Below are 27,698 nucleotides of genomic sequence, written 5' to 3' on the forward strand. Positions count from 1 at the left end.
GGTAGACCTTGGCAATATGATTGTAAGGTTGTGAATTATTTTTTCGAGAATGTGTTTGTTGTTGTGAAGGGTGATATGAAGCATTCCCTGATTCCTTTATATAATGAAGAACTTGGTAGAAGGAACTTGAGTTTTGGTAGTTGAGTTAAATTGAGGGGTTTTGAAAGGGTTAGAGATTAGTGTGGAAGGTAAACCTTTTGTGCACTGAAGACAAATGTAAAGATGATAGCTACAAAAAAAAAAGTTTTAGAAGAAGTACAAAGAAAAGAGTGTACACGTTGGTGTGGTGGAGGACATGTATGTGAAGAACCATTTTGGGTTTTATGTATTGAACCATGAAATATATTCTTCCAGCTATTTAGAACATCTTTTGTTCACACCTAGGGTGTCTAATGTAGGGGTATATTAGGGAAGTTAGTGATCTTGTATGCAAGGGCTTCATACTCGAGTTTGTGGATTTATGACTTGTGCAGTAGGGGATCTGTTTGAGGCATGTTGGGAAACCTTTCCTTAAGTGTGAGTGATGATTGGATTTATCATTTTCATGATTGTTGGTAATGTGTTCCTATTCACTGGCAGATGTTGGAGTTTGTATTCACGAGCTTCGATCCAAGGGATTTGGTGTGTGTACTCTTGGATTTGGATAGTGGTATGGCACATGGATGTATTTATAAGAGTGTGTATTCTTATGTGGTCTTATGAGTTAGTTATGCATTGTAAAATTGGGGCTTGTCCTAAGTATTTAAATTATGTTATGTATTTGATGTTTCAGCCAAGTTATGTATTTAATGTTTGTAGCCAAGTTGACATGTGGCTTTATTAGTATATCTAATGTGGTTCTATTTAATTAATGTAATTGGATAGGCCAAATTGTGTCTTGGTTTGTATAAGTAGAGGTTCTTGTGGAGTCTAGAGTCATTTTTCATCCAGCAAGGAGAAGATGAGTAGTAGAGGAGTGAAGTTTGAGAAGAGTTAGAAGTTGAGTGCAGTGTGGGAAACAAGAAGGTTTCTTGGTGGCTTGAGAGATTGAGTTTAGATCCTTCTTGGGGTTCTCTATCAATTTTTAGATCCAGGCTTGCTAGTTGTTTAGATCTTGCAAGATCTTACTAAACTTTTACTATAATTGTTGATGTATTTGGCCATAACCTGGAAGGCCTTACAACCAAGCATGTTGGATGAAAATTATTATGATAATTGACATTATATGGATCTAAATCTCTTTGTTATTGTTTATATTCTATTGTGTGGTTATTTTCTAAGGGCTAGGACATATCCTTTGGGGAGTCTCCTACCTTGCACTACGTATGTTAAATTCCACATAGGCCACTAACCAAATCAATGCAACATCAACATAAATTAGGAGAATTAAACATACATCTTGAAAGTCAGATAAGTATTTTGTGAGTGAGAAATATGGAAAACATGGAAAAAGGACCCCACAAAATTCCTATTTTGGTAACCTTTAGTGTATCAAAATATGAGAATAGGCTAAGGCAGAGTTTATATTTAAGATGGGGAGGGGACCACGATAGTGTATTCCCCTTATTTTTAAAATAAGTAGTGTAGGATTGTGGAAATCCCTTATAGAAACTTATATTAATTTATAAAGAGAAACAATGAGTGTTGGGAGGGGAATTCATTTGTCATGTCCCCATATTAAGATAGAATTATCATAATTAAATAAAATAATATTATTAAATAACTAATGCTGATAAAATCATCTATTAAAAATAATATTATAATATAAAAAAAAATTACTAAAAAAATATTAAATTATAATTTACAAAAATTAATAATAATATTATCTATTATTAATAAGTTAATATTAAAAAATATATAAAAACAATTAGTAATAAAACTACAACGAATGAAAAAAAGTTGACTGCAAGATAGAATATTGTAGAAAGTAAATACGTAAATAAGTAAATAAATAATATATTATACTATAACATAAGTTAATTAAATCTAATGAAAATTCAAGAGATATGTAACAAAGAAACATAACTTCTTCAAAATAAGATATAAAAGGAAGCAGAGTTCATTTAAAAAGAAAAAGGAAAGATGAGAATAAGGGAGGAGACAAAGAAGGATTAAAGGAAGAGGAAGACAATGTGAAGAAAATAAGGAAGTGAGTTTTTCAAATGGAATCAATGAAAGGATGTGACTTTTCAAACCTATTTCAATAATGAATGGTTGTGACTCTTCAACAAGTTGTAACTAAGTGTTATGATTTTTTCAAGGGATTATGATTATGGAGAGTTTAGTCTTTTCTAAAGGATTTTATTATGAATAGTTTTGACTTTTCAAAGGATTTAATTATGAATGGTAGTGATATTTCAAATGGATTATAATTATGAAGGGTTCTGACTTCTAAAAAAGGACTTTGATTATGAAGTTTTTTGACTTTTGCAAAGATGGTCAATTATAAATTATCACAATTCATCTAAATATGATGAAGTGGTGTGATATTTTAATTATATAGGTGAACAAACACAATATACCTAAACTATACATAATGCATGTATTCTTGAAATCAACCAATACATGATTATAACATGAAACTGAGACAAATGATGTCAAGGGGATATTATAGTGGTATCAAAGCAAGGTCATTCCATATTGTAGGGTAAAGTCAAGATTCGCAAATATGAATTAAATTTTATTATGAAAGTAAGGTAAAGGATTAAGGAATAAGTACAAATTATTGATTAAGATAACTTCTTTACCCATACATTTTTGGGATAAACATATCAATATCAAATGTGTGTGTGTGTGTGTGTGGGCACACACACACAAATGATTAATGTAAATAAGTCTGAAAAATTTATCAATTAGTATCTTAATAAAAAATTGATAATAATGATAATTATAAATTTATTTCATCATAGTTGGAGGATGGACTAGGAAGGTAAGAGGGCAGTGTTGATACCTAAGGAAAGATGGGTATGTACTCCACTCTTTGGTTTAGGCTTATCAAGCTATGGGACCCCACTACAATATCCTTAATAATTTGGTATGATATAAAATCTAGGCACAATAAGGGAAGGTGAGACCCATTGAAGCCACTATGGGGGAAGCCTTGGACAATGATTCAAGGTTCTACCCAAAGACATTGTGAGGTCTTATTGCCAAAACCTAGATGACACAACCTATACATGTTAGCATGAATGATGAGGCTATTCCTTTGGGGGAGTCTGTTGGTATTTTTGGAGAGATGATTGATTCTTTGTGTGCTACATTCATGACTTAGTTTGTCAATGATGTCAACATATTGGCTTTTTGGATAGAACAATAAGAGTTGTAGAGATCATTTTTGTGAGTGTAGTCAAAATTTGTAGTATTATGTTCTGTGGATTCAAAACCATGTTTAGAAATATATCTTAATTATGTATCTAAGTTTGCAAAAAATAATATAAAGGTTTGAGTGAGTTACAATAGTTTTATGGAAGACACCAGTTGCAAGAAAGACTATGATAATAAATGAGTTGTATCTATTTGGCAAGGTTGGATCTTGTTCAGAGGGATTTGATTTTAGTTAGATACATGTAGATAGAAGAATATGGAGATAATTCTCTAAATATTTTTGAAGGATAATGTGTGGTTTCTTCATTGGAGGTTGATTGTTGTTGTATAATTTATGTATTACATATCATAATGTGTGGAACTTAATTTTAATACCTTATGGTGGTCCTATATTATTCATTGTACATTGGAGAAGCCTAATGGATGACTCAATTATTTTTTTAAGGAATTTTTATAAGGGAAATATATTTTCCTTGGTTGTGAGTGTGACTATGAGTCATATGGATCGTAATGTATGATCATTATAATATGTGGGCTTTGGATGCAAATTTTATGAGATCAGAGAAAAGAATGATGTTGATCATGTGTTGAGAACTTCTTGAAAGAATTATATGACAAGATAAGTTGATGTATAATTTACTTCACCCTTGGATGTGTAATTCTAATAATTTTTTACTGAAGATAGGTCTAAAGAAGTTAGGTCAATGGGTTTAGTTGACTTCATATCAACTCCTAACAAGGATGAATAATCTCCTAACTATTGGAATTCTTTAGAATAATTGAGGGGGGTTGAATTAGTTATCCAAGGTCCAAATGCAAAAATTAATTTTTTTAGTTCTTAACAAATTTATATCCATAAAACCATAACATGCATGCATCCATTAGATCATACAATACCTTAACTTAGTAGGTTACTATCCTAGGTCAAGATAAATTTATAGAAATGTAAACGTGAAATAACACAAGGATAGTCACACAATTTTACACAAGTATCTTATGTGGAAACCCAATTCAAAAAATGCCACTAGTAACATGCTACCCAATTTCACTTTCTGAAGTGATGCCCTATGAAATGCCAACCATGTTAAAGGTTACAATACACAATGTTAAATGTGACTTGGTTAGAGGATTTCAATCACCCTATTTGGAGTGAGCCTTGTTAGAGGACTTTAGAACCTTTCATTAGAATGTCACCTAGTTAAAGGATTTACAAATGATTGTTAGGTTAACCTTAATCCAAAAGATTTTATCCACACTAATACAGTTGTCAAAAAGCAATAATAAGACTTGATCTGATAAAAACTTACAACTCACTTGTAGATTATAGATCTTTTTTTTAGTCCTACATTCTTCTTGGCATTCATACTCTTTAGCTCTGATAGCTTGTTCACCCTTCAAGCATTCATCCCCTTAAGCCTTCTTTCTTTGTATGCCAACTATAGTCTCTTTTGTTCGGCTACTAGATGAAGCAACACCCTAGACTTATTGTCTTCCTTAGGTTCTTGCACATGAAAACCTTTTCTTCTTGTCATCTATGTCTATAAATAGAGAATTTGGATCATTTTCCACTTAACCACAATTGTCCATTTTAGGGTTAGGTAAGATTCAATGAATCTACCCACTTTTCCATTTTAGTTCCTCTAGAAACTTCCTCTAGGATCTTCCTTGAATTTGCCTCCAAATGGTTTACCTTGAATTTTTTACCACCATCTCATCATATTCATCTTCCACATGCTTCACACAATTCAATAAATCAAATTAGTTAGCTTAGATTCATAAAATCTTTGATTTAACATTATTTGGTGTCACTCAACATCTATAAAGTTCTATCGCTCAGCCAATACTAGTTCACTCAAAAAACACTAAAGTTTACTAATGCTCAGAACCAACCAAGATTTACTTGGAATATACTAACTTCCACTTGGCTTCCACTATTTGTCTTCTTTTCTTGACACCTATTGATTTTCACTCAGCTTCTATTATTTTATGCTTAGTTTGTACTAATTGCTCAACAAGGCTTGGAAGAAACTTTTCTTACTTGATCATCTTCTAGTTTTTGCTTTAAGTAATATTTTGTTATAGAATTTTAGTAGATAAACACTACATTATAGCATCAATTCCCTACTTGGTCTTAGTGCTCCTTTTATAAACCAAATAACTCAACCTATCTCTAGGCTCTCTTGTTATCTCCTCTTTTCAAATCCTCTTCATCAATCAACTAAATGATAGCATTTAGACCAAAAAGAATTTTTTTTACAAGAAAGTAGCAAGCTTGACATCATTGAAAAAATATTGTTTGTTCAATTATAGTTTCTACACTTCAATTCATCTCTTTTCAGTAATCTCCCTCTTTGGCATTAATGGTAAACCAATACCAACAATAATACAAAAAAGAAAATAATATCTTTGAAATTTATTCCTCTATCAATATATGTCCTTCCTCTATATAGGGTAACGTAAGCTTGCAAATATTCTTTAATGTATCTCTCCCTATATATCTCCCTCTTTCTTTTTCTTACTTATAACTTCATTTTTAGATACTTATTTCCCCCTCTTTGAAAAGAATGCTAAAGACTTGTCATTAATTTTTATGCAGATATAATCAATTCAAGTTCTCCCTTTGCCACCTTGAATGTGATTGTAAATCTTTTGATTTAGCTACTTCATTACTTTAGGCAACTCATAAAGTAAGATCCATTGCATCAAGATGTAAGATACAACATCTAGCTCAGTTTATGCATGACACTACTCATGCCTCTTAAGCATCTTTGGATAGGGGTATCACCCCTAGTATACTTCTAAGATATTCACGTGCATCCTTACATAAAGATTTTGTGAATATATTAGCTATTTGTTCTTTTGTATTCACATATTCCATTCTCACTTGTTTCTCTTGAACCAAATCTCTCAAGTAAAGATACTTGACTGAAATGTGTTTTGTCTTTGTGTGTATCATAGGGTTCTTTTATATGTTATAACACTTTTATTATCACAATAAATTACCATAGGTTCAGTAATTTATTCCTTCATTCCTTTGAGTAGTTGTTTGATCCATACCACATTTGTACAATTTACTGCAACAACTACATATTCAGTTTTAGTAGTAGATTGAGATATACAATTTTATTTCTTACTGGTCTAGGTGACCAATCTCTTTCCTAAGAAAAATAGTCCAACACTTGTACTCTTTCTGTCATCAATATTTTCAGCCCAACAAGTATCTATATAGAATCTTAACTCAAATTTATTATTTTTCTTGTAGTATAGACCACAATCTTATGTTCCTTTCAGATATCTCATAACTCTCTTAACAACCATCAAATGATTCTCCTTAGGATTTTTAGAAAATCTTGCAACAATCCCAACAACTAATGCAATGTTAGGTCTTCTATTTACCACATATTGTAACTTGTCAATCATACTTCAACAAAATCATGAGTCTTTGAAATTTTATGTCTTCTCACTATAGGAGTGCCAACTGGTTTTGAATCCTCTATACCAAAAGTTTTCAATATTTCCATTACATACTTAGACTAAGTGATGAAAATATCACATTTCATCTAATATACTTGTAAACATACAAAAAGCTTGATCTGTAGTGCCTACCCCTAGTTCGCATTTTTGTTATCATTTTCGAACTCTTTTAGGGCTCTTATTATGTTGATGGTTACTAACATTGTTTTCAGACTATCAGATATTGTGCTATAGATTCAGTTAATATATGATGAGATTATTTGGTACTTTATATTTTATGGTTACATGATGATTATTACATTGCTTTCAGTTATTGATTAGTTAGATGGTTTATTATTATATGTGTTTTCTTATGGATACTTACCCCATACTTGCATGTGTATGGTGTGCGTGTTTGTTTTCTTTATGTATGGCGTGTCTGATGTGGTTAAGGAAGGGAGTCGTAGTCACTTGCTAGTCAGGATATACACGATGCACCACTTCCTACCATTGCCTGTTTAGCTTAGCATATATATATATAGTATGTACATGCATAGTTTTGTACAGGTTGCAGGTACTGAGTATCGACTTCTCTGAATTGCCAGGATGAGCATACCCTATCACATTGTCTCAATGGTAAGAGAGGGGAGATAAATTCTCAAGTCCAAATCCCAACCCTTTAAGCCATTTGTCCTAATTGAAAATAAGGACAAGTATCTGAGTTGAGTACCCTCCGAATGCGTCAGATGATGTAATTCATGATATTAACCCTCAGTTTGATTTTGGATATATTTTGGCTATGATGGTTTTTTGTATTTCTACCTTGTGAGTCTTTGGAGTATTTTCTATTAATTAAGCCTAATTAAAAGATTTAATTAATGGTTTAATTTAATGGAAAATTAATAAGATATTTTAATATTTATTTTATTTAATTAATTTGGAAATTAATTAAATAAAATAATTAGATTTGAAGATAAAAGTTATAATTTTAAAGTTGGAATGTGATAATATTTATTTAAATTAATAAATATTTTAGCAATTAAGTCTCAAAAATGAATGTAAAAGTGGAAAAGATATTAAAATTATTAAAAGATTCTAGATTTCATGTGATTAAAATATAAATATATTTAGTTTTAAATAAGTGGAGTTATTAAAGTTAGTGCATGAGATTTAAAATTTAATAAAATAATAAATTAAATTGCAAAGAGTAAAGTAAATATTCTATTAATTAATGTGCATTATTTTAATGTTTTCTCACACAGGAGTTTGTACTCTACATATGCACAAGTTGTCTACAATTAGGAGTTAGCATATTATTTGAGCACATGGTGCCTACAACCATATGACTCATCTAGAAGGTTAGAGAAGACTCATGCTTAGTTGTGATGCTTATCTTCTAGTTGTTTCTAAACACATTCTAGATGCATCTTAGAGGCCTTTAAATAGAGGCTCTCTTAGTGTGTCTGGACAAGCTTCAAAGCTTACATGCATTTGAGAAGCTCATATGCTTCTACATGCTCATATGTTTCTACATGCTCATATGCTTCTTCAAACACTTCTAGTCACGTGAGAATTTTGGTTGGCTTGGATCTTAGAGGAATTGCAAATGTTGGAGAAGGAAGGGATTTTCTATGGACTTCTAAGGCATGGCAAATTAGAATCAGTGTCCAGGTGCACTCGTGATTTTCGCATAATCTATTTGCACTCTTTCTCTTCCTGTCTTCATTGTGTCTATTATGTGTGTCTGAATATACTCCATCTTTAATTTTGAAATTGGAATCTAAATGTGTATGTTATTTGATTGCAAAGAAAACACTAGAAAATCCTAATTCTAATTAAGAAGAAATTAGATCTAAATCGGGTTTGGGTTCGAATTAGAATCAAATTAAGAAATAGATTTAAAAAGGGGTTTTAAATTTTATAATCAAATCTATTAGAAGTATTAATGGGTTAATTACCCTTTTGGAGGAATTCTTAATTCGTCTAAATAGAAAGCCCATCTTGTATAAATTGGATATATATGTTCTCTTTTATATATACATATGAAATTTGCATATATATATATATATATATATATATATATATATATATATATATATATATACGTATATTCACATATATACATATACGTATATACATATATATACATATATGTATATATTTGTTTTCGAAAAATGCAATGGAAAATCCTTTGTAATAAAATCCGAAATTGCATGAAAAGTATTTGAAAATGTTATGCATTTAAAAAAAAAATTTAAAAAAAAAAAAAAAAAAAAAAAAAAATATATATATATATATATATAATATAAAGTGTTGGGGGGGCGAGGATCTCACCCCACCCGACCCCCTTTTTCCTCACGACGACATTGCGCAGTTGTAGTGTACCTACGCAGTCGCAGTGTACCTGCGACGCGATAGGGCCACACGGCTCATAGAGTCCGGTAGCGATTTTTAAATTGCATACAAATTTAATTTCCCTTCTTCATTATATTGTAAATTATAATATTGAAATTGTTTTAAATTATTATAGTTATTAAAAAGTTTAATATTATTACAATTAATAATATTGTTAGTAAGGATTTTGGTAATAGGAATTAATTAATTAATAATTATTAATTATTAATTGGTAGTGTAAATGAACATTGAAATTAATTTGAATTAATGATGGATATCATTTAATAATGTTTAATTATGTTTAGAAATCTGATTTAAATTGGGTTGAGAATTTTATCTATTTATTTTGTAATCAATTATTATTTTAATAGATGATTACTTTTAAGTCGTAATATGAATTGGAATATAGTTGTTTAATGAGAATGATTTTAAATTAAGAGACTTTAAATGATAGTGGATTTAATTGACCGGGGTCATAATCACTGTTATAACATTTAATAACCTTGTTATGATTTGAATTGTTAATACATTATATATTATTTATCGATATACTTTAATGGTGTTAAGAGTTAGTAAACTATTAACTAATGAAGTTTATGGAGGGATTCTCTAGATCGATTATTTATAGTCTTGATGAGTTTATTATTTATTAACGTTTGTTGGGTCTAACAAACTATTAATAAATAAGTATAAATGTTTTAAATAGTTATTAATTAATCAGATTAAAGTTAATGATTGAACCTCTCTAAAAGATATTAATCAATTTGAATCGGTTAATAATTTGGAGGAGTATTAAGTGAAGTATTAACTAATGAAGTTTATGGAGGGATTCTCTAGATCGATTATTTATAGTCTTGATGAGTTTATTATTTATTAATGTTTTTTGGGTCTAACAAACTATTAATAAATAATGGTATAAATGTTTTAAATAGTTATTAATTAATCAGATTAAAGTTAATGATTGAAGTTCTGTAAACGATATTAATCAATTTGAATTGGTTAATAATTTGGAGGAGTATCAATCAACGTACATAGGGAAAATTTATTTGAGGATAATAATATTTGGTATTGGGGATTTATTATAACTTGTTATTATTAAAGTATTAATGGGAAAATTGTTGAAAAGAGTGATGAATGTGGTCATTATAGATTTATTAAGTCATTATTAATATTAGAGAAATGGATTATGGTTGACCTTTAACTTACACATTATGGCTAGTTATTAATTAGGTCATTGATATGGATATGTAAATTATTAATTAAATCAATTAATTAGAGTTAATTAAATTTAATTAATAATTAAGTTATGTATATAGTTTTAATTGATATGCTAATATCGATTCCTCTAACAAAGTTGTGAACTATGTACAAGTTGACAAGTTGTACTCTCACAACTTGAATAATGATCGTAGATATTTTAATGGTGAGACTTAGTAATATTTAATTGAGAACTATTAGAATGTTAAAAGGTCATGGATTGCATACGTATGCTAATTGATTGATTTAATCGATCATTTTAATAAAGTTATAATCTTCTTATTCGAAGACTAGTAACTAGCTTTCTTATAATTTATAAGAATATGATCCTTGGGTTTTGTTTGGAAAAGTTGATGTAATATTAAAAAGAGTTATCTCAATCAGAATATGGAACATAGTTAAATAAAGAGAACAAGTTAATTAAGGGTCAATGATGATCAATTTAATGAGTAGAATATATTTATCCTTAAGTTATTCTTAGAATATTATTTTAAATAATGGAAAGAATAATGCTATTAGGGAACAAATGGGTTGACTTGTAGGTCAAATGATAAATCCTATACACTTGAAGTATACTAGTAAATAGAAACTGAAACTCCACACATTATTTAGCTATGTGATTTTAGTAAACCAAAACATGTGTTTGCATCGTGTATTCTCTATGCTTCTTGTTTTGAGTTTTTGGGTTGACTAGTGTTGACTAGTCTTAGGATGTTACTAGAGGCTCACAACTTATGAGATGTGATGGCATGTTGATCTTATTTGGTCTTGATCTTCTAAACCCAACCATGGTTATGTGATGGAATGCTCTATGAGATGTTTGTATTTACTGATTGTTATAGTTGAGATTCTTATGTATGAGACACTTGACTTAACCATTTTTGAGTCATCAATCAATTATCCTTGGATTAATTTCTAGTCGACATGATGGGACTGAAATGTTGATTTATTTTTTGATGATGCCATGTTGTGACATTTTTTGACTCAACCATTTTGGAGTCTTCGATCAATATGATTTTGAGATATATTTTGGTTATTGAGAACCAATGGATACTTTTGATTATCAGTGATACCTTTAGTTGCCAATAGAGAACTGTTGTGGTCATGATTCATGGATGCTTTTCAAATGCCCATGGAGATTTGATACTTTTATTGTGAATATTTGATGATTCTTATTATGGATTATCTTTTGGTATTTCTTTCCAGTCACTCGTATAGGACTGGGGTGATTTTATGATTCCATGAGCTTAGGGTAGGTTATCTACTTGTAGTGTTGGGAAGTGGCTTGCAATGGGGGTCGGGGCCCTAAGTGGTTGCCAGGGTAACTCATTGTAAGTTTTGTTAATAAGTGATAATATTTACACTAAATGGGGATTAAATAGACCAAAAAAGATAATTGTTGATTTTCTCGCCCATGCCTCAAGTACTTGCACAAAGTAGGATGAGAGTAGAGAGAATGCTTAGTTGCGACCTTGCATTTCACAGTATGCTTTGTCAGTATGAGAGGATACTAGTGGCCGCATGAGGATCAGTAGGGACCCTTGGAGTTTAGATAATTGCTAGGGTAACTTCTACATGATATATGCAATTACACTTTCCCACGTGCATAGTAGGTTTCCTACATGTCATAGTGTGCCTCTAGGATTAAATGTCAGTTTTGTGTTTGGAACCTTTGAGTTAGTATAGTTTTAGGATTCCTGGACTTAGAGAGTATTTTTGTGCTTTGTGATTTTGATAGCCTATTTGGGACTTGAGATTATCTCCTTAGCATGGTGGGAGTGGACCACTTAGGTTCCACGCGGTCAGGTGGTAGTGTATTTCCACTCTTATCATTTGAGATCCGTCCGAGACACTGTGGCTGGAGTTTTCTTGGTTGGTATTTATCTTCATTCTATTCTTGGATCATATACCATATGATGGATGTATTTACTGTTATGTTTCTTACATTTATGATTAGTATATGTTAGATGATGTTATCTTATGCTTAGTTAGACTTCCTTTCTGCATATGATGTAGTATGATTTAGGTGTGACATTCCTACTATGTTAATACCGATGATCTCTTTGATGATTTGGAATGTTACATACGGAGGGATGGATAGGATCCACAATGCTCTAATGATGCTATTTATGGTTGGGAGGAACCTTGCACTTAGTTATTTGTGTTTGTGATGTATGGTTATCTTTTATGATGGATGTTTATATCTTTATGATGATGATGTATCATGTATTGTTTATGGTTTCATTTACTTTAATTGCATCATGGATTAATATTGGATGATGATGTACTTTATTTACATGGATGTTTATTCTTTTAAGCCTTTTTATACCCTGTGACATGTACAATGGATGATTGAGCAATCTAAAATGTAATTACAAAAAGAACACTTGTATATTGTTTAAGAACATTGGATGTATCATTGTTATTTCATAAGGATGTGATGAATAGTTATGATTAGATGTGATTTGACGTTAAGGGATTCATAAAGGATGAAAACTGTTATGTTTACTTTTAATGAATTGTTTCTATTGCTTCCATTATTAAGTATAAGTTGTGAATGGTTTATCTTTCTTGTTAAATTAAAAAAAAAAATTGTTTGGCAAACATAGTGAAATTTTAAATTATTTCTTTGGATTCCTTGGTGGGGCATTACATTTGGTATCAGAGCCAAAGTTTCAACATTAGGAGCTCTGGGTATATTGGAATGTCACTAGATGTTAACTAGTTGAAAAAAATAAAAACTTTGAACTATCATGTGTATCTCTTTCAAACTGAAAACTTGAAACTAGGTGAACTGAAATAGAATTTAAAATTGTTACTTGCATATTTTTCATAGTTCGACACTTAGGTTTCAAATCTAAAATTTCTACTTAAACCTAAACATGGGAAAAATTGGACATTGAAATTCATTCTGGTTGCAAAACATGTATCTTTTATCTATGTTGTAAGGTAGTATGCCTTTGTTTATCTTTGCAAGCATTAAGTTACTCTTGTCTAGAATGTATTAGAGGATCTATTTCAGTAGTTGTTAAAGGAATGAATGTTGGATCGATATGGTTTTTGATTTATCATTAAACGAGAATCATAGTGCTCTAAGTGTGTTGTAGTGTCACCAATGGAATCATATTCCCCTACAAGGGGAAAGGGTTCAATGGGACCCGTATACTGAGTATCTTAGTTTTTCATTCTTATAGGCTTCCAAGAGTAAACCTAATTCTAGGGGGGTGGATGTAGTGCCTGCCCCTAGTTCGCATTTTGTTATCATTGTTGAACACTTTTAGGGCTAGTATTATGTTGATGGTTAGTAACATTTTTTTGAGACTATCAGATATTGTGCTATGGATTTAGTTAATATATGATGAGATTATTTGGTACTTTATATTTCATGGTTGCATGATGATTATTAAATTGCTTTCAGTTATTGATTAGTTAGATGGTTTATTATTATATGTATTTTGTTATGGATACTTACCCCATACTGGCATGTGTATGGTGTGTGTGTTTGTTTTCTTTATGTATGGCGTGTCTGATGTGGTTAAGGAAGGGAGTCGTAGTCACCTGCTAGTGAGGATATACACGATGCACCACTTCTTGCCATTGCCTGTTTAGCTTACCATATATATATATATATATATATATATATATATATATATATATATATATATATATATATATATATATATATATATATATATATATATATATATATATATATATATATATATATATATATATATATAAGTGCTGGGGGCGAGGATCTCACCCCACCCGAACCCCTTTTTCCTTAAAGCAGCATTGCGCAGTCGCAGTGTACCTGTGACGCGACAGGGCTGCACAACTCATAAAGACAAGCAACAATTTTTAAATCACATACAAATTTAATTGCCCTTCTTTATTATATTGTAAATTATAATATTGAAATTATTTTAAATTATTATAGTTATTAAAAAGTTTAATATTATTAGAATTAATAATATTGTTATTAAGGATTTTGGTAATGGGAATTAATTAATTATTAATTATTAATTATTAATAGGTAGTGTAAATGAACATTGAAATTAATTTGAATTAATGATGGATATCATTTAATAATGTTTAATTATGTTTAGAAATTTGATTTAAATTGGGTTGAGAATTTTATCTATTTATTTTGTAATCAATTATTATTTTAATAGATGATTACTTTTAAGTCGTAATATGAATTGGAATATAGTTGTTTAATGAGAATGATTTTAAATTAAGAGACTTTAAATGATATTGGATTTAATTGACAAGGGTCATAATCATTGTTATAACATTTAATAACCTTGTTCTAATCTAAATTGTTAATACGTTATGTATTATTTATCGATATACCTTAATGGTGTTAAGAGTTGGTAAAATATTAACTAATGAAGTTTATGGAGGGATTTTCTAGATCGATTATTTATAGTCTTGATGAGTTTATTATTTATTAATGTTTTTTGGGTCTAACAAACTATTAATAAATAATGGTATAAATGTTTTAAATAGTTATTAATTAATCGAATTAAAGTTAATGATTGAAGTTCTCTTAAAAATGTTAATCAATTTGAATTGGTTAATAATTTGGAGGAGTATTAATTGAATTATAAATCAACGTACATAGGGAAAATTTATTTGAGGATAATAATATTTGGTATTGGGGATTTATTATAACTTGTTATTATTAAAGTATTAATGGAAACATTGTTGAAAAGAGTGACGAATGTGGTCATTATAGATTTATTAAGTCATTATTAATATTAGAGAAATGGATTATGGTTGACCTTTAACTTACACATTATGGATAGTTATTAATTAGGTTGTTGATATGGATATGTAAATTATTAATTAAATCATTTAATTAGAGTTAATTAAATTTAATTAATATTTAAGTTATGTATAGAGTTTTAATTGATATGCTAATATTGATTGCTCTAGCAAAGTTGTGAAGTATGTACATCGAAGTTGACAAGTTGTACTCTCATGACTTGAATAATGATCGTAGATATTTTAATGGCGAGACTTAGTAATATTTAATTGAGAACTATTAGAATGTTAAAAGGTAATGAATTGCATACCTATGTTAGTTGATTGATTTAATTGATCATTTTAATAAAGTTATAATCTTCTTATTCAAAGACTAGTAACTAGCTTTCTTATAATTTATAAGAATATGATCCTTGGGTTTTGTTCGGAAAAGTTGATGTAACATTTAAAAGAGTTATCTCAATTAGAATATGGAACATAGTTAAATAAAGAGAACAAGTTAATTAAGGTTCAATGATGATCAGTTTAATGAGTAAAATATATTTATCCTTAAGTTATTCTTAGAATATTATTTTAACTAATGGAAAGAATAATGCTATCGGGGAACAAATGGGTTGACTTGTAGGTCAATGATAAATCCTATACACTTGAAGTATACTGGTAAACAGAAACAGAAACTCCACACATTATTCAGTTATGTGATTTTAGTAAACAAAAACATGTTTTTGCATCGTGTATTCTCTATGTTTGTTGTTTTGGGTTTTTGGGTTGACTAGTGTTGACCAGTCTTAGGATGTTACAGGAGGCTTGAGGGTTATGAGATGTGATGGCATGTTGATCTTATTTGGTCTCGATCTTCTAAACCCAACCATGGTTATGTGATGGAATGCTCTATGAGATGTTTGTATTTACTGATTGTTATAGTTGAGATTCTTATGTATGAGACACTTGACTTAACCATTTTTGAGTCATTGACCAGTTATCCTTGGATTAATTTCTAGTCGCCGTGATAGGACTGAAATGTTGATTTATTTCTTGATGATGTCATGTTGTGACATGTTTTGACTCAACCATTTTGGAGTCTTCAATCAGTATGATTTTGAGATACATTTTGGTTATTGAGAACCAATGGATACCTTTGATTATTAGTGATACCTTCAGTTGCCAATAAAGAACTGTTGTGGTCATGATTTTCTATGGATGCTTTTCAGATGCTCATGGAGATTTGATGCTTTTATTGTGGATATTTGATGATTCTTATTGTGGATTATCTTTTGGTATTTCTTTCTAGTCACTTGTATAGGACTGGGGTGATTTTATGATTCCATGAGCTTAGGGTAGGTTATCTACTTGTAGTGTCTGGAAGTGGCTTGCAATGGGGGCCAGAGCCCTAAGTGCCTGCCAGGGTAACTGATTGTAAGTTTTGTTAATAAGTGATAATTTTTACACTAAATGGGGATTAAATGAACCTAAAAAGATAATTGTTGATGTTCTTGCCCATGCCTCAAGTGATTGTATAGACTAGGATGGGAGTAGAGAGAATGCTTGGTTGCAACCTTGCATTCCACAGTATACCTTGTCAATATGAGAAGATACTAGTGGCTACATGAGGATCAGTAGGGACCCATAGAGTTTAGCTAACTACCAGGGTAACTTCTACATGATATATGTGATGACACTTTCGCTCTTGCATAGTAGGTTTCTTACATGTCATTGTTTTCCTCTGGGATTAGATGTCAGTTTTGTGTTTGGAATCTTTTAGTTAGTATACTTTTAGGATTCCTGGACTTAGAGAGTATTTTTGTGCTTTGTGATTTTGGTAGCCTATTTGGGACTTGAGATTATCTCCTCAGCACGGTGGGAGTGGACCACTTAGGTTCCACGCGGTCGGGTGGTAGTGTATTTCCACTCTTATCATTTGAGATCTGTCCGAGACACCGTGGCTGGAGTATTCTTGGTTGGTATTTATCTTCATTCTATTCTTTGATCATATACCTTATGATGGATGTATTTACTGGTATGTTTCTTACATTGATGATTAGTATATGTTATATGATGTTATCTTATGCTTAGTTAGATTTCCTTTCTGCATATGATGTAGTATGATTTAGGTGTGACATTCCTACTATGTTAATACTGATGATCTCTTTGATGATTTGGAATATTATGCACAGAGGGATGCCTAGAATCCACGATGGTCTAATGATGCTATTTACAGTTGGGAGGAACCGTGCACTTAGTTATTTAAGTTTGTGATGTATGGTTATCTTTTATGATGGATGTTTATATCTTTATGATGATGATGTATCATGTATTGTTTATGGTTTCATTTACTTTAATTGCATCATGGATTAATATTGGATGATGATGTACTTTATTTACACGGATGTTTATTCTTTTAAGCCTTTTTATACCCTGTGACATGTACAGTGGATGACTGAGCAATCTAAAATGTAATTACAAAAAGGACACTTGTATATTGTTTAAGAACATTGGATGTATCATTGTTATTTCATAAAGATGTGATGAATAGTTATGATTAGATGTGATTCAATGTTAAGGGATCCATAAAGGATGAAACTTGTTATGTTTACTTTTATTGAATTGTTGCTATTGCTTCCATTATTAAGTATAAGTTGTAAATGGTTTATATTTCTTGTTCAATAAAAAAAATAACTTTGTTTGGCAAACATAGTGAAATTTTAGATTATTTCTTTGGATTTCTTGGCAGGGCATTACATTTGGTATCAGAGCCAAAGTTTCAACATTGGGAGCTCTGGGTATATTGGAATGTCACTAGATGTTAACTAGTTGAACAAAATGAAAACTTTGAACTATCATGTGTTTCTCTTTCAAACTGAAAACTTGAAACTAGGTGAACTGAAACAGAATTTAAAATTGTTACTTGAATATTTTTCATACTTTGACACTTAGGTTTCAAATCTGAAAGTTCTATTTAAACCTAAACATGGGCAAAAATAGTAATTGAAATTCATTCTAGTTGCAAAACATGTATCTTTTATCTATGTTGTAAGGTAGTATGCCTTTGTTTGTCTTTGCAAGCATTAAGTTGCTCTTGTCTAGAATGTATTAGGGGATCTATTTCAGTAGTTGTTAAAGGAATGAATGTTGGATCGATATGGTTTTTGGTTTATCATTAAACTAGAATCATATTTCTCTAAGTGTGTTGTGTCACCAGTGGAATCATATTCCCCTACAGGGGGAAAGGGTTCAATGGGACCCGCATACTGACTATCTTAGTTTTTCATTCTTGCAGGCTTCCAGGAGTAAGCCTAATTCTAGGGGGGTGGATGTAGTGCCTGCCCCTAGTTTGCATTTTTGTTATCATTGTCAAAATCCTTTAGGGAAAGTATTATGTTGATGGTTAGTAACATTGTTTTGAGACTATCAGATATTGTGCTATGGATTCAGTTAATATATGATGAGATTATTTGGTACTTTATATTTCATGGTTGCATGATGATTATTACATTGCTTTCAGTTATTGATTAGTTAGACGGTTTATTATTATATGTGTTTTCTTATGGATACTTACCCCATACTCTCATGTGTATGGTGTGCGTGTTTGTTTTCTTTATGTATGGTGTGTCTAATGTGGTTAAGGAAGGGAGTCATAGTCACCTACTAGTCGGGATCTACTCGATGTACCACTTCCTGCCATTGCCTGTTTAGCTTAGCATATATATATATATATATATATATATATTGTATGTACATGCATGGTTTTTATGCAGGCTACAGGTACTGGGTATCGACTTCCCTGAATTGCTAGGATGAGCGTACCCTATCACATTATCTCAATGGTAAGAGAGGGGAGATAAATTCTCAAGTCCAAATCCCAACCCTTTAAGCCATTTGTCCTAATCAAAAATTAAGACAAGTATCTGAGTTGAGTACCCTCCGAATGCGTCAGATGACGTAATTCATGATATTAACCCTTGATTTGATTTTGTATGTATTTTGGCTATGATGGGTTTTTGTATTTCTACCTTGTGAGTCTTTGGAGTATTTTCTATTAATTAAGCCTAATTAGTAGATTTAATTAATGGTTTAATTTAATGGAAAATTAAAATGATATTTTAATATTTATTTTATTTAATCAATTGGAAAATTAATAAAATAAAATAATTAGATTTGAAGATAAAAATTATAATTTTAAAGTTGCAATGTGATAATATTTATTTAAATTAATAAATATTTTAGCAATTAAGTCCCAAAAATGAATGTAAAAGTGGAAAATATATTAAAATTATTAAAAGATTCTAGATTTCATGTGATTAAAATATAAATATATTTAGTTTTAAATAAGTGGAGTTATTAAAGTTAGTGCATGAGATTTAAAATTTAATAAAATAATAAATTAAATTGCAAAGAGTAAAGTAAATATTATATTAATTAATGTGCATTATTTTAATGTTTTCTCACACAGGAGTTTGCACTCTAAGTATGCACAAGTTGTCTACACTTAGGAGGTAGCATATTATTTGAGCGCATGGTGTCTACAACCATATGACTCATCTAGAAGGTTGGAGAAGACTCATTCTTAGTTATCATTCTTATCTTCTAGTTGTTTCTAGACACATTCTAGATGCATCTTAGAGGCCTTTAAATAGAGGCTCTCCTAGTGTGTCTGGACAAGCTTCAAAGCTTACATGCATTTGAGAAGCTCACATGCTTCTACATGCTCATACGTTTCTACATGCTCATATGCTTCTTCAAACACTTCTAGTCATGTGAGAATTTTGGTTGTCTTAGATCTTGGAGGAATTGTGAATGTTGGAGAAGGAAGGGATTTTCTATGGACTTCTGAGACATGGAAAATTAGCATAAGTGTCCAGGTGCACTCGCGATTTTTGCATAATCTATTTGCACTCTTTCTCTTCCTATCTTCATCGTGTCTATTATCTGTGTCTGAATATACTCCATCTTTAATTTTGAAATTGGAATCTAGATGTGTATGTTATTTGGTTGCAAAGAAAACATTAAAAAACCCTAGTTCCAATTAAGAAGAAATTAGATGTAAATCGGGTTTGGGTTTGAATTAGAATCGAATTGAAAAATAGATTTAAAAAGGGATTTTAAATTTTATAATCAAATCTATTAGAAGTGTTAATGGGTTAATTACCCTTTTGGAGGAATTCTTAATTCATCTAAATAGAAAGCCCTTCTTGTATAAATTGGATATATATGTTCTCTTTTATATATACATATGAAATTTGCATACATATATATATATATATATATATATATATATATATATATATATATATACATATATATACATATACATATACATATACATATACATATATGTATATACATATATAAGAATATATATACAAATATATACAAATATATACATATATGTATATATTTGTTTTGGAAAAATGCAATGGAAAATCCTTTGTAATAAAATCTGAAATCGCATGAAAAGTATTTGAAAATATTATGCATTTAAAAAAAATATATATATATATATATATATATATATATATATATAAAGTGTTGGGGGGGCGGGGATCTTACCCCACCCGACTCCCTTTTCCTTATGGTAGCACTACGCAGTTGCAGTGTACCTATGACGCAACAGGGCCACATGGCTCATAAAGCCCGGCAGTGATTTTTAAATCACATACAAATTTAATTGCCCTTCTTTATTATATTGTAAATTATAATATTGATATTGTTTTAAATTATTATAGTTATTAAAAAGTTTAATATTATTAGAAGTAATAATATTGTTAGTAAGGATTTTGGTAATAGGAATTAATTAATTAATAATTATTAATTATTAATTGGTAGTGTAAATGAACATTAAAATTAATTTGAATTAATGATGAATATCATTTAATAATATTTTTGATAAGATAAATAGGTTTTAAGGGATCCTGAAACTCATAAGTTTTACAAAAAAAAAGGCTGATAATAAGAAAAAGAAGCCCAGCCAAAATAGAGGTCCAATAGCTGAAAAAAGCCTAAAGGCCCAGCCCAAAACAAAGGCCCACAGAAAGGCCAGAAAACAAACAAACTAAAACAGACTACAGAAAGCCTGTCCAAAAGCCAAAAGCCAGAAAGATGAAAATACAAAAGACAAGAAAACTAGTCTTCAGTAATCTTCTCCATTTCCTACATAGTCTGAGCTGCTTCAACTATCTTTTGTTGCTCCTTTGCCATTTGATCCTAGACCTTCTCCATGCCCTGATCCATACTAGAGAACACACTGATTGTGGCCTTGTCATCATCTGGCCTGGCCTTCTCCCTATTCTGTCCTCCCTCCTCCACCAGGAAGCCCCCGTCCTTAAGTTTACTAGCTAGGGATTGGATTTTGTTATTCATCGAACTCAGGAGGGAAATCATCTAACTTGCCAGGTTGTGGTTGTAGTTTTCATGATTTCTAATTCTCCTTTCATTTAAGCTTTCTCTATTTTCCTGGTCCTCCTGGCTATCAATACCAGTCTTTTTCTTAGTACTTTCCATCTGGGATACCTTTTCTCTAACTTCCTCCAGCTCATGGAAGAGCCATTTGATTGATCTGAAGTTATCAATCATACTACTGCGGGCATTATTTAGAAGGTTCATTCTAGTCTCCCTTGCATTGTCTGAAATGGCTAGGATAACTAGGTCTATAAGCTCATTGAGCCTAGGCTCCTCCAGGTTGTCCACCAAGATCTGAGGGTTCATAACTTCCCTAAAAATCCCCATATTAGCAGTCCTCACATTGAAATTTTTCCAAGCCTTTCTTCTATTATTGACCTACACTTCCCCCTCATTCTCACCAGTGATGACATTCACTTTTTCCTCCGAAGGAAACTAAGATTGGACAGGGGAGAGGGGAAGATGAATAGCATCTGTCCTCTAATTTCTAGTCTCCTCAACTCTCACTACCTCCCTCTTCCATTTTTTCCCAAGTTTCTCCTCTTCCAACTCCTCCTCTAACTCATTGTCAGAATCTTTTGTATCCATTTCCTCCTCCTCCTCAACATAACTATCTTTTGCTTGAGCTTGGTAGTGATCCCTAGGGCTTTTCCTACTGGGAGTTGTAGTTGTGGACTATTTCCTGCCTTGACCTTTATTCTTCTTTCCTGAGGTAACATTCTCCTCCTCCGAGCTAATGCTCTCAATGTCATCAGAGTCTGAAGAAGAGCTGGAGCTGCCTTTTTCAACATCCTCAACTTGAGGAGGGTTTTTGCATATAGACTAAGCTTTGAAATGCTCATGGATGAGGAGCAATAAACCCTCATGCAAAGCAGGGTTAATAGTGGCTTTCTTCTTGAAACTAGAGATAGCCTTGTTCATAGAAGTGAGAAGGTAAAAGGGAATGGAAATTCTACTCTTATGGCAAAAATGATTTAAAATCACAAAATGGTGAGTTCTGACTCGATCAAACCTAGGGTCCAGGGTAACATAATTAATGAGGGCATATAAAACATACATCTAGAACTTCTTTATAGTCTCCATCACATAGAAAGACTCTTTCTTTTCTAGCTTGTTCATTTTTGCAGAATTTTTTACGAACTCCTTGACTCTATTGGACAAAAGTTTCTTGTCCCTGTAGAATTTGAAACCCTCCATAGGGATACCAGTGACCTCCGCAACCACCTCCTCTATGATTTGGAAAGAAACCCTGTTCACCTTGACCTTGCCATTATTCCACGAGTTCACCATGCTGTTGGTGACCTCAAGGTCAAAACCATGGAGTTTCTTGAAAAAATTTGCAACCCCACCCTTTTCTAGTTTTTCCCAGACTTTGCCCATATTCTTCCACTTCTCCACTTCACCCACCGGCTCCTTTCTGCTCCGTTCTCCAATCATGACATCCATTTTTTCTTCAACTATTCTCATGAGTCCCAATCTCTACAAATTTTTTCCAGCCAAGATTTTGGCTCTGTTTCTATTATTGGGTTCGTGATCATTCGCCTCTCTGATACAATAGCAAGTGAAAAAGATAACGATCCTCTCTGATATCATTTAATAATGTTTAATTATGTTTAGAAATCTGATTTAAATTGGGTTGAGAATTTTATCTATTTATTTTGTAATCAATTATTATTTTAATAGATGATTACTTTTAAGTCGTAATATGAATTGGAATATAGTTGTTTAATGAGAATGATTTTAAATTAAGAGACTTTAAATGATATTGGATATAATTGACAAGGGTCATAATCATTGTTATAAGATTTAATAACCTTGTTATGATCTGAATTGTTAATATGTTATGTATTATATGTCGATATACCTTAATGGTGTTAAGAGTTATGTAAAATATTAACTAATGAAGTTTATGGTGGGATTCTCTAGATCGATTATTTATAGTTTTGATGAGTTTATTATTTATTAATGTTTGTTGGGTCTAAAAAACTACCAATAAATAATGGTATAAATATTTTAAATAGTTATTAATTAATCAGATTAAAGTTAATGATTGAAGTTCTATAAAAGATATTAATCAATTTGAATTTGTTAATAATTTGGAGGAGTATTAATTGAATTATAAATCAACGTACATAGGGAAAATTTATTTGAGGATAATAATATTTGGTATTGGAGATTTATTATAACTTGTTATTATTAAAGTATTAATGGGAACATTGTTGAAAATAATGACGAATGTGGTCATTATAGATTTATTAAGTCATTATTAATATTAGAGAAATGGATTATGGTTGACCTTTAACTTACATATTATGGCTAGTTATTAATTAGGTCATTAATATGGATATGTAAATTATTAATTAAATCAATTAATTAGAGTTAATTAAATTTAATTAATAATTAAGTTATGTATAGAGTTTTAATTGATATGCTAATATTGATTCCTCTAGCAAAGTTGTGAAGTATGTACATCGAAGTTGACAAGTCATACTCTCATGACTTGAATAATGATCGTAGATATTTTAATGGCGAGACTTAGTAATATTTAATTGAGAACTATTAGAATGTTAAAAGGTCATGGATTGCATACCTATGTTAATTGATTGATTTAATTGATCATTTTAATAAAGTTATAATCTTCTTATTTGAAGACTAGTAACTGGCTTTCTTATAATTTATAAGAATATGACCTTGGGTTTTGTTTGGAAAAGTTGATGTAACATTAAAAAGAGTTATCTCAATTAGAATATGGAACATAGTTAAATAAAGAGAACAAGTTAATTAAGGGTCAATGATGATCAGTTTAATGAGTAAAATATATTTATCCTTAAGTTATTCTTAGAATATTATTTTAAGTAATGGAAAGAATAATGCTATCGGGGAACAAATGGGTTGACTTGTAGGTCAAATGATAAATCCTATACACTTGAAGTATATTGGTAAATAGAAACTGAAACTTGACAAATTATTTAGCTATGTGATTTTAGTAAACCAAAACATGTGTTTGCATAGTGTATTCTCTATCCTTCTTGTTTTGGGTTTTTGGGTTGACTAGTGTTGACCAGTCTTAGGATGTTACCAAAGGCTCGGGGGTTATGAGATGTGATGGCATGTTGATCTTATTTGGTCTCGATCTTCTAAACCCAACCATGGTTATGTGATGGAATGCTCTATGAGATGTTTGTATTTACTGATTGCTATAGTTGAGATTCTTATGTATGAGACACTTGACTTAACCATTTTTGAGTCATCAATCAGTTATCGTTGGATTAATTTCTAGTTGCCATGATGGGACTGAAATGTTGATTTATTTCTTGATGATGTCATGTTGTGACATGTTTTGACTCAACCATTTTGGAGTCTTCGATCAGTATGATTTTGAGATATATTTTGATTATTGAGAACCAATGGATACTTTTGATTATCAGTGATACCTTCAGTTGCCAATAGAGAACTATTGTGGTCATGATTTTCTATGGATGCTTTTCAGATGCTCATGGAGATTTTATGCTTTTATTGTGGATATTTGATGATTCTTATCGTGGATTATGTTTTGGTATTTCTTTCTAGTTGCTCATATAGGATTGGGGTGATTTTATTATTCCATGAGCTTAGGGTAGGTTATCTACTTGTAGTGTCAGGAAGTGGCTTGCAATGGGGGTCGGGGCCCTAAGTGGCTGCCAGGGTAACTCATTGTAAGTTTTGTTAATAAGTGATAACATTTACACTAAATGGGGATTTAATGAACCTAAAAAGATAATTGTTGATGTTCTCGCCCATGCCTAGAGTGCTTGTACAGAGTAGGATGGGAGTAGAGAGAACACTTGGTTGCAACCTTGCATTCCACAGTATGCCTTGTCAGTATGAGAGGATACTAGTGGCCACATGAGGATCAGTAGGGACCCGTGGAGTTTAGCTAACTGCCAGGGTAACTTCTACATGATATGTGCAATGACACTTTCCCGCTTGCATAGTAGGTTTCCTACATGTCATTGTGTGCCTCTGGGATTAGATGTCAGTTTTGTGTTTGGAACATTTGAGTTAGTATAGTTTTAGGATTCCTGGACTTAGAGAGTATTTTTGTGCTTTGTAATTTTGATAGCCTATTTAGGACTTGATATTATCTCCTCAGCATGGTGGAAGTGGACCACTTAGGTTCTACGCGGTCGAGTGGTAGTGTATTTCCACTCTTATAATTTGAGATCCATCCGAGACACCGTGGCTAGAGTATTCTTGGTTCGTATTTATCTTCATTCTATTCTTGGATCATATACCTTATGATGGATGTATTTACTGGTATGTTTCTTACATTTATGATTAGTATATGTTAGATGATGTTATCTTATGCTTAGTTAGATTTCTTTTCTACATATGATGTAGTATGATTTAGGTGTGACATTCCTACTATGTTAATACCGATGATCTCTTCGGTGATTTGGAATGTTATGCAAAGAGGGATGGCTAGGATCCATGATGGTCTAATGATGCTATTTACAGTTGGGAGGAACCGTGCACTTAGTTATTTATGTTTGTGATGTATGGTTATCTTTTATGATGGATGTTTATATCTTTATGATGATGATGTATCATGTATTGTTTATGATTTCATTTAGTTTAATTGCATCATGGATTAATATTGGATGATGATGTACTTTATTTATATGGATGTTTATTTTTTTAAGCCTTTTTATACCCTATGACATGTACAGTGGATGACTGAGCAATCAAAAATGTAATTACAAAAAGGACACTTGTATATTGTTTAAGAAAATTGGATGTATGATTGGTATTTCATAAGGATGTGATGAATAGTTATGATTAGATGTGATTAAACGTTAAGGGATCCATAAAGGATGAAACCTGTTATGTTTATTTTTATTGAATTGTTGCTATTACTTTTTTTATTAAGTATAAGTTGTGAATGGTTTATCTTTCTTGTTAAATTAAAAAAAAAAAAATTGTTTGGCAAACATAGTGAAATTTTAGATTATTTCTTTGGATTCCTTGGTGGGGCATTACATGATCTCTCCAAACATATACATCTCAAATTCTTTCCCTATGAAATGTACAGTGGATGACTGAGCAATCAAAAATGTAATTACAAAAAGGACACTTGTATATTGTTTAAGAAAATTGGATGTATCATTGGTATTTCATAAGGATGTGATGAATAGTTATGATTAGATGTGATTAAACGTTAAGGGAGCCATAAAGGATGAAACCTCTTATGTTTATTTTTATTGAATTTTTACTATTACTTCCGTTATTAAGTATAAGTTGTGAATGGTTTATCTTTCTTGTTAAATTAAAAAAATAAAAATTGTTTGGCAAACATAGTGAAATTTTAGATTATTTCTTTGGATTCCTTGGTGGGGCATTACATGATCTCTCCAAACATATACATCTCAAATTCTTTCTTCATTTTGTTTGAAAATGTCTTGCATAATGCATTTTGACCTCCAAATATGATATCATCAAAAAAAATTTCAGCTAGTAAGATACCTTTACCTCCTTTAGTCTTCAAGTATAGATTGTTGTTATCATCAGTGATGTCAAAACCAATTTTTAGAAGATAATTTTGAAGCCTTTTATACCATGCTCTTGGGATTTTCTTTAAACCATATAAAGCTTTATGTAGTCTACATACCATTTTTTTTTTTGGATCAACAAATCCTTCAATTTGTTCGATGTAAACCTCCTCTTCTTGTATACCATTCAAAAATGTTAACTTCACATCCATCTAATAAAATTTGAAACCTTTGTATGCAAATTAAGAAAGCAGAGTTCTTAGTCCTTCCAATCTTGCAATTGGGGCAAATGTTTCTCCATAGTCAATTCCTTCTTCTTGTGCATACCCCTTGTAAATTAATCTTTCCTTATTCCTTGTGACTTCACCATTCTCATCTAACTTGTTTCTATACACCCACTTGGTTCCAATCACATTCTTGTTCTTTGGTCTGGGTACTAGAGTCCATGATTTTTTATTCTCAATCTAATTAAGCTCTTCTTTCATGGCTTTACTCCAATCTTCATTCTCCAATGCATCTTTCACTGACTTAGGTTCATGCATGCTTATCCAACACATATCACTTCTCAACCTATTCCTTGTCATTTTTCTAGCTTCT

Source organism: Cupressus sempervirens, chromosome 6 (genome assembly GCF_028749045.1).
Source record: "Cupressus sempervirens isolate cs-2001-9-10 chromosome 6, ASM2874904v1, whole genome shotgun sequence".
NCBI classification, from domain to species: domain Eukaryota; kingdom Viridiplantae; phylum Streptophyta; class Pinopsida; order Cupressales; family Cupressaceae; genus Cupressus; species Cupressus sempervirens.